Source organism: Juglans regia, chromosome 11 (assembly GCF_001411555.2).
Source record: "Juglans regia cultivar Chandler chromosome 11, Walnut 2.0, whole genome shotgun sequence".
Taxonomy (NCBI): domain Eukaryota; kingdom Viridiplantae; phylum Streptophyta; class Magnoliopsida; order Fagales; family Juglandaceae; genus Juglans; species Juglans regia.
In genome coordinates, this window is record NC_049911.1 from 7453500 (window position 1) to 7462363 (window position 8864).

Below are 8864 nucleotides of genomic sequence, written 5' to 3' on the forward strand. Positions count from 1 at the left end.
TGTTATGTTCAAGTTTACGTTCACGCAATCATGGTAATCCCATGAGACAAGAATATGTTTCAAGTTCATGTTATGTTATGTTCACGTTCACGTTATATTCCAAGTTCATGTTATGTTATGTTCACGTTTACGCTATGTTCCAAGTTCACATTTATGTTATGTCATGCTCAAGTTCAAGTTCAAATTATGCATGTTCACGTTCATGCTATGTTTCAAGTCCATGTTATGTTCCAAGCTCACATTCATGTTATGTTTGAAGTCACGTTCATGCTAAGCTTCAGTTTCAGTTTAAGTTATGCCAGTTATGTTATGTTGTATGTCAAGTTATGCTATGATTACTTATGATTTGATTATGCATTCATGCTTTTACTGCCATGCATGCATCATTAACTTGTGTGGAAGTTTCCTGTTAACTTGCTGAGATTTGTAATCAAATCTCACTGTGGTAGTCCCAACTACCATTCCCCTGAATGGTAGATCTTTTACAGGATCTGAAGGAGAATCGGGAATCGACCAACTGGAAACGGTCACCTAAGCGACGATGCGATGTAGGTGTTAGTACAGTAGTTACCTCAGATTACTACTTGTATTTGTGGAGTTCAATCTCCATCACTCTTTTGATCACAACCATTTCGGACTAGTGTTGTGATATCAGTTTTTGAGTATGTCATTATGTATGAAGAATGTTTTAAGTATTTGGGATATTTCAGTTTGGTGCATAGTATTGCTGAAGAAAAAAATTATCCGCTGCGAATATTGCATAATACTAGATGCATGTTAGGAATATTGCATCTTATATGTCATGAACGGGGGCAGGTAACCTTGTGTTGCATGTCTCGACGCTTCAAATGTCCGTCCGATCCCAAGCGGAATTTGGGGGCTTCATCATAGGGTGGTATCAGAGCAATACGTCTCTGGGTTTAAATCCACATATCCTTAGGAAATGCACCAAATATTAGGCTTGGAATTTTAGTCTTCATTAGGCTTGAATTTCTTGAAGTATAAGAGATAGTATGTGATTGTAACATGTGTACTCGTGTGATTTAGGAAGTGACATGACTCGAGGTAGGATACCTCAAAACCCTGAGGGAGTTACAAATTAGGATAATCAGAATCCCCCGATGGATGGAGGATTAGTTGAAGCCGTACGTTTGCTGACTGACATGCTTAGACAACAGCAACATCAGCAAGCACATGTACCCAGACTCGAAGTCAGGGATTGTCTGTGTGAGAAGTTCTTGATCCATCATTATCCAAACTTTTCTGGTAATGAAGAGCCACTAAAAGCCGAGAAATGGATTATGGATCTCAAAAGGACAGACGAGATCTGTGGATGTACTGAGGACCAAAAGGTTCTATATGTTGTATACCTATTCTAAGGAGAAGCTGGAATATGGTGGGATACACAAAGGCAACTTCTAGTTAGGGAACTAGGAAGTTTGGATGCATTGTCTTGGGAGAGATTTAAGGAAGAGTTGACAACGGATTCTTCCCAGATTCTATCAAACAGCTAAAGGCGCAGGAGTTCGTGACTTTAACTCAAGGTAGTTTGACCGTAGAGCAGTACGCTGCTAAGTTTATGGTGTTAGGAAGGTTTGCACCACACTTGATTTCTACTCAAAGGATGCAGGCACGAAAGTTTCAAGCTGGACTTCAGCCATGGATCCATAGCCAAGTAGCTTGCCTAAGAATAAAGAATTACCAAGAGTTAGTAAACGTGGCCGCGATAGTAGAGGCTGAGCAGAGAGGTCTAGCGATCCAGATCAATACCGAATGAAAGAGAACTTCATTGTCTGCTACTGAAGAAAATCTAGAAATGAAGAAGATATCTACTGGACCAGATAAGGGAAAAGGCATCGAGACTGGAAGCTCAATACTAACCACGTACCCAATATGTGGGATGTCAGGAAGAACCATGGAGGCAATTGCAAACTTACCTTAGGACTCTATTTCAGATGTGGCCAACCTGACCATTTGATCAAATTGTCCCAAAAGAGGCCGGAGAAATGGAACTATTCCCATTGGAGATTCCAAACCAAAGCCACGACCTCCAGTACTAGCTTAAGTGTATGCAGGTACTTCTAGAGACGCAGATGCTGACGCCCCAGGAACTAAAGGAGTTGGCGCCGTCACTGGTATTTTTTCTAAGACCTCTATATTGTTAAGCTTATCTAAGGTTGATTAGATTACAATTGATGGTACTAGTGCATTATTGATACTTTGGGTAAGTTAAATCATTGAGGTTTATAACTTGTACGCAGTTTGATTCAAGCGAGGCCCTATTTTTAGTGATTGTGGTATTGTACGTTTAGTTCGTACTCTGAATTGTTACCAGGTGGTAAGAGTAACATTTTTCATTAAGAGTATTTCTATTCATACCAGTGTAGATATGGAATACCTTTTAGTAGTACGAGGAAGGATATTCAAGGTTGATGAATTAGTATCCCAAGTATTTGGAGTTTGTTTTGATTCGAAGGTTACAATGAAATTTGTGTTCGGAAGAGTACAGTGTGTGGGAGAAGCTTTGGCCTTAGTAGGATTCACTTATGATAATAGTTTTATCCAATCGCGAATAAATGGTTTCTGGCGAAGCACCGTGTTTGTGGAAACCTAGATTGCCCTTATATTGGAGACTTTTATATGGGGAGTAAAAGCTTGTCTTAAGGATTTACGTGAGCAGTAAGAACAAATTCTTTGGATTAGAGTCAGAATAAGAGGCAACTCATGATGGATAGAAGAGCTATGTTAATCATAAGAGAGAAACTCTTGAGTTGAGGTTAATAGCTGATCGTTTATCAAGGTACCACCTAGGAGGAGGAACGATTCGTGGTGATTATGAAGGAGTAAGCTAGTCCTAGGCAGATATAATTCCTTGAGGAAATAGAGAATGTGAATTCAGTTGTGTATGGATTAAATTCTTCCAAATTGAACTGCATGAATACTTGAAGTTTTAGATTTAGAGAGTATGCTGGTACGATTTGACCTACCTTGTGGAAGGACTCCAGTACAAATTGATATGATTTGAGAGAGAAAGAGTTAAGAATGGTAGATATATATACACGTTGTGGATAATTCATTGAATAGTGAAGAGAATAGTGATTTCTTTTAAGCAAGGAGTCAGTAACCTAAAAAGTCTAGAAGTCATTAAGTTTAGGCAGTAATCTTTGGGATTGTTATGCCTTAATGTTATAGTGATAGTCTTTTTGTATAACCATGTGATGGTTATAGATAAGAATAGTGTTGACTACGAGAAGGAGGCGTTATTTCAAGAAGAACGAGACCTGCCCCTTGGGCGTGATGAGGCATCCAGTGATGGGCAATAAGTTGGTAAGCAACTTTTTCTTTTGAGCGTATTTTATGTTTGTACTTACGTCGATTTCGAGGACGAAATCTTTTTTTTAGGAGGGGAGGATGTAACAGCCCGCTAGAAATTCATTGGCGGAATTTCTATTGACTTTAGGAATCTCGTGAAAATCCCATAAGTTTTTACGAATCGACCTATTGCATAGGTTTTAGTCTGTCAACATAGTCAGTGTTATCACTCACTATGCTGCTAGAAATATGAGTTTTATTTATTTGAGGTGGTTAGAAGTGTCAGAATGCATTATGGTCTACGCCATTACACTCAGTGGATTATTTAGGATTTTATGGCACAATATCCTATTTTCATAATTCCGGACGAAACGTCTGTTGGAAATTGTGAAATTATTTTTAGGGGCACTTCGAGGTTAAATTTCGGTAAAAGATTTTCACTAAAGGTTAATATGAATATTTAGGAAGTTTTAGTACTAAGTTTATGATTCACTTTTTCGAAGTGAATAGTAACCTCGATAAGCGCACCAATTGCAGTGTTTCGAAATCACAGTGTGGAATGTCCAAATTGGATTAGAGAAGTTTTATTTGGTCACTTGGCAAGATCTTAGCCACACTTAGTGAATAATTTTAGACACTTGGCACCATAAGGAACGTTTGTTGGATTTGAAGGAATTAAGGTGTGAGATCATGTCGCTTAAGCAAAACTTTGTTTCATCTGCTCAACCAAATTGTGCCAGATCAAAGAGGTTTTCAATCCTAGTGAAATTCTAAATGGTGGGAATCCAATCGAAAGCCCAAAAGCATGGTTGAAATCGAAACCCTAAACGGTTTCCCCAAAACCCTAAAGTTGGCCTCTAAACATTTTCTAATCCGATTTCTAGCATTGTGTTTAATCACTTGATTAAATCACTTCCACATGCTATTAATCCTTCAAATTTGTGTTAGAACATCATTATCCAACCTTGTTAACCTTGAAAAATTGATTGGGCCAAGTGATATTGGATTTGGGCTTGATAGCAACCCAAACCCTCTTTAAACCCCAAATTTTAGGCCCATTCGGTTTAGGCCCTTTAAGGCCCACGAATTTGGTCACCATAGGATTGCTTCATGGCTAAGTTTTGTACCCCCACTTGGCTGGCCAGATCTGTACAAGAAGAGCCTAGAAGGTTCTTGAAAGACATAGCTAAAGGGCCACCTCACTCATTCACTCTTACACTCCACCTTAAGAAAAGATCTTGGTCTGATTTTTATGAGAAGAAAAGGCCAACACTCAACCATTCCTTCAGTCCTATCACTTTACATAGCTTGTGTAAGAAGCTCTTCAGTCCACTTCCCACGAAAAAGCAACTCTCCTTTACACTTTTCCTTCATAGAACACTTTTTTTTTTTTTTTTTTTTAGAAGAGTAGGAAGTCACATGTCCAATAGTGACCCCTCCCAAATTTTATTAATAAATCCCTCACTTATGGCGGAGGAAAACCGTGGTTACAAGAAAGGATCATGGAAAACAGATCCAAAAAACAGATCCAAAAAAACAAAAACTAAACTATAACAAAATAAAAAACCATACTTAAAAACAAAACCACCACACCAAACCAAGACTTACAAAATAACACCAAGCTTATACAAAAAACTAACATCTCAAGGACGGAAATCCCAGAGAATCCAAACGGATCAAACCTCTAAGAACCCGAGGCAAATTATCACTACTCGACACAACCCACTCAGAACCTAAAGCCCCTGCCTTTGCTAACCAATCTGCAGCCCTATTACCTTCACGATAAACATGTTGAAACCGACAACGAACCGTGCAAGCTAATTCAACAATTTCCTCCCAAAAATCCTCCAGATACCAAACTCCACATCGCCCTCTATTCCACCAAGAAACAACTATCATAGAATCCATTTCAACTATCACATTTGATATATTCAGCGATTTACATCTTCTCAACCCATAAAGAAGTGCCAAAAGCTCTGCCTTATTATTAGAACCAAGCCCAACATAAGAAGCAAAAGCCTGAACCATACCACCAGAAGCATCCCTAATAACCCCACCAATCCCACAAGAACCCGGATTACCCATACTACTACCATCCGTATTCAATTTAAACCACCCCAACGGGGGTTTATCCCACCTCACCACTTTACAACTTGGAATTTTCGGCACCACCGGAAGTATCCGCAAAGCATCCAAAATCATAGCATCCCGCGAAGAGAAATTATTAATTTGCTTAGCCGCCTGTGAAATGGAACCTAACCACACACAAATAGAATGAACAACAGAATTATGCGATTCCACAATACCTTCCATTCGAGCCAGACACCTTCTTCTCCATAATCGCCAAGTAATAATAATGGGAATAATGCCAACAATAAAACCCACCTGTGAGGAAGATCTAGCCCTCCTAAACCAAATATCAACATTCTGCCTCCAAGTTCTACCAAGAGGAATTCCAATAAGATTACCAAAAAAAGACCACACTCTGAATGGAAATTCTCCTTCAAAAAACACATGATTAATATCTTCAATATGACCATGACTACAGCAATTACATTTAGAAACCAAAGGAATACCAATACGGCGTAATCTGTCATCCACACTCAAGGCCATAAACCAAGTCCTCCAAAAATGAATAGACATTTTTAAAGGAAGATTCTTATGCCAAATCCAAGCATGCCAAACCATAGAATTCCCTCTAATACGAATACAATTCCAAGCCGATTTTGTAGAGAAAATACCTGTATCCGTTGAAGTCCAAACTAGAACATCCTTTCCATTCTTTAAACCAGCTAAATCCGTTATTATCTCCTCCACCCTATCATGCCCTACTAACTCCTCCAATAACTCCACATCCCAACTATCCGACAATCTACAATCTTTAATTTTCAAAAAAGGAGAACCCATAATATTCATATCATTAATTAATGGACCATTATCCCTCCATTTATCATACCAGAAAAAAATATCACCCTCTCTAATTTTCCATTTCAAATTATCTAACAACAACGGAATACAATTCGCAACCATTTTCCAAAATCGAGATCCTTTATTATTTTCTATAAGATACCATGGCCGGTTACCAACATATTTTGTTTTGAAAAAATTAGCCCATAAAGAATTACCTTGAAGGAGATTCCAAGCGAAGCGCATATGCAAGGCTTTCTGAACATCCTCAAGATTTCTTAACCCAATTCCTCCTTCTTCCACCGGCTTACACATCTTATTCCAAGCCCACCATTTCCTTTTATTCCGTCCCTCAGCTTCTCCCCAAAAAAAGGAACTCATCAATCTATGGATTTTAGCAATAACAACTTGAGGTACCTGTAAAACAGCAAGTAGATGGATATTCATACTAGTTAAAACATGCCTCAAAAGAACAAGTTTTCCTCCCGAAGAAAGAAGCCTCATTTTCCAGCCACTAATCTTATGCCTCACTTTATTCACCATATCCTCTAAATAAGCCTGTTTCAAACGCCCTTGAATAATTGGCACACCTAGATATTTGAAAGGAAAAGATCCTTCCATAAAACCCGTCTGCCTTAAGATTCTATGCTTACGCCAGCTTGGAATTTTATTAGAACAATACAAGGCAGATTTCTGAATATTAATACTTTGTCCAGACCACCTCTCATATTGACTCAAAATTTTTTGAAGAACCTGCACCGATCTTTGACTACCATTAGAAAAAACCATAACATCATCAGCATACATCAAATGAGATATAATAGGAGTACCACGGGCTTGAGAAAATAAACCAAATTGATTATCTTGCACACTCCTATGAATCAAACGGGAAAGGAGCTCTTGTTGAATGATAAACAAATAAGGAGATAGAGGATCACCTTGACGAAGCCCACGACCACCCGGGAAAAAACCCTTAACCGTTCCATTCATCATGACAGAATACCAAGGGTTAGAAATACAAGAATATATCAACTCACAAAATTGAGAAGAGAAACCAAACCTTTGCATCACCATTATCAAAAAACCCCAATCCACCCTATCATAAGCTTTCGCCATATCAACTTTTAACAAAATATTACCCCCATGAATTTTTTTATTGATAGACTGCACCAACTCTTGAGTGAGACTAATATTTTCAAAAATACTCCGTCCAGGAATAAAAGCTCCTTGCTCCAAAGAAATCAAACGAGGTAAAAAACCAGATAAACGAGTAACAATAATCTTAGAGCAAATTTTATAAAAAACAGAACAAAGACTAATAGGACGAAACTTATCAAAACCAGTGGGAGACTCCATCTTTGGTATAAGAACCAAATATGAGGCCGTGAAGAATCTTGGAAGATCCTTGGTCATAAAGAATTCCACTACTGCCTTCCAAACATCAACCTTAACCACTTCCCAACAACTTTTATAAAAACCCGCTCCAAACCCATCTGGCCCCGGAGTACTTTGATTAGGGATAGATGAAACTGCCTCAAACACTTCCTCTAAAGTAGGCGGCCTAATCAAAGACTCATTCTCCTCCTCTAATATGATCGTCTCAATAAGGCCTTCTAATCTAGCTTGCTCTATGGGCGGCTCTTCACGAAGTGCATTTTGAAAAAATTCCACCGCCCCTTGATGAATACTCTCCGGATTCTCATAATTCATACCATTTGATCTCATCTCCAGCACTCTCTTCCTTCTTTTATTAATAAGACAAGCATGAAAGAATTTTGAATTACTATCTCCCTCCAACTTCCATTTAAGCTTGGCCAATTGAGCTAATCTCATCTCTTCCCGAGACCTCCATCTAGCAAGATTAGAGACAGCTTCATTAAGCTCTCTCTCCAAACTAACCTCCCAATTTGATTGAAGCTGAAACTCAATCTCCTCAACCTGTTTTTCAAGGGCATCAATACGCTCTCTTGTGTGACCAAAAACTCTTTTATTCCACTCCCGAAATACCACCTTGGTGTGTTTTAATTTCTTACTTAAACACAAAAGCGGAGAACAATCCATCCGTATATTCCAAGCATTTCTAACACAATCCAGAAAACCAGGGTGGTCCACCCACATTTGTTGAAACCGAAATGGAGATGGCCCATATGCAAAGGAATCTTTCTTAAACTCAATGAACATAGGAGCATGGTCAGAAGTAGATCTAGGCAAGTAAGAACAAATAATATTCGGGAACAAACTGCTAAAAGAATTGTCCATAAGAGCACGATCAAGTCGAGCCCACGAACGGGCCAAACCTGACTGGCCATTACACCAAGAGAAACAACTCCCTTTCGAAGCCATTTCCATAAGACCCCTTTGATGAATCCAATCATTAAAATCATCCATAGCCACCATTGGCCGAGGTCTTCCTCTCCTCCTTTCTGAATCATTCCTAATAATATTAAAATCCCCCACAAAGAGGCAAGGCTCTCCACCCACATGATTACTATTTACCTCTTGCCAAAGATAACGCCTCTCCACCCAAGAACATTTAGCATAAATCACATGAATCAAAAATTTTTCCGCACCATTCTCAACAATAACAGAAATATATTGCATACCCAACTTTTCAACTTGCACCTTATACATACTATCCCACAAAA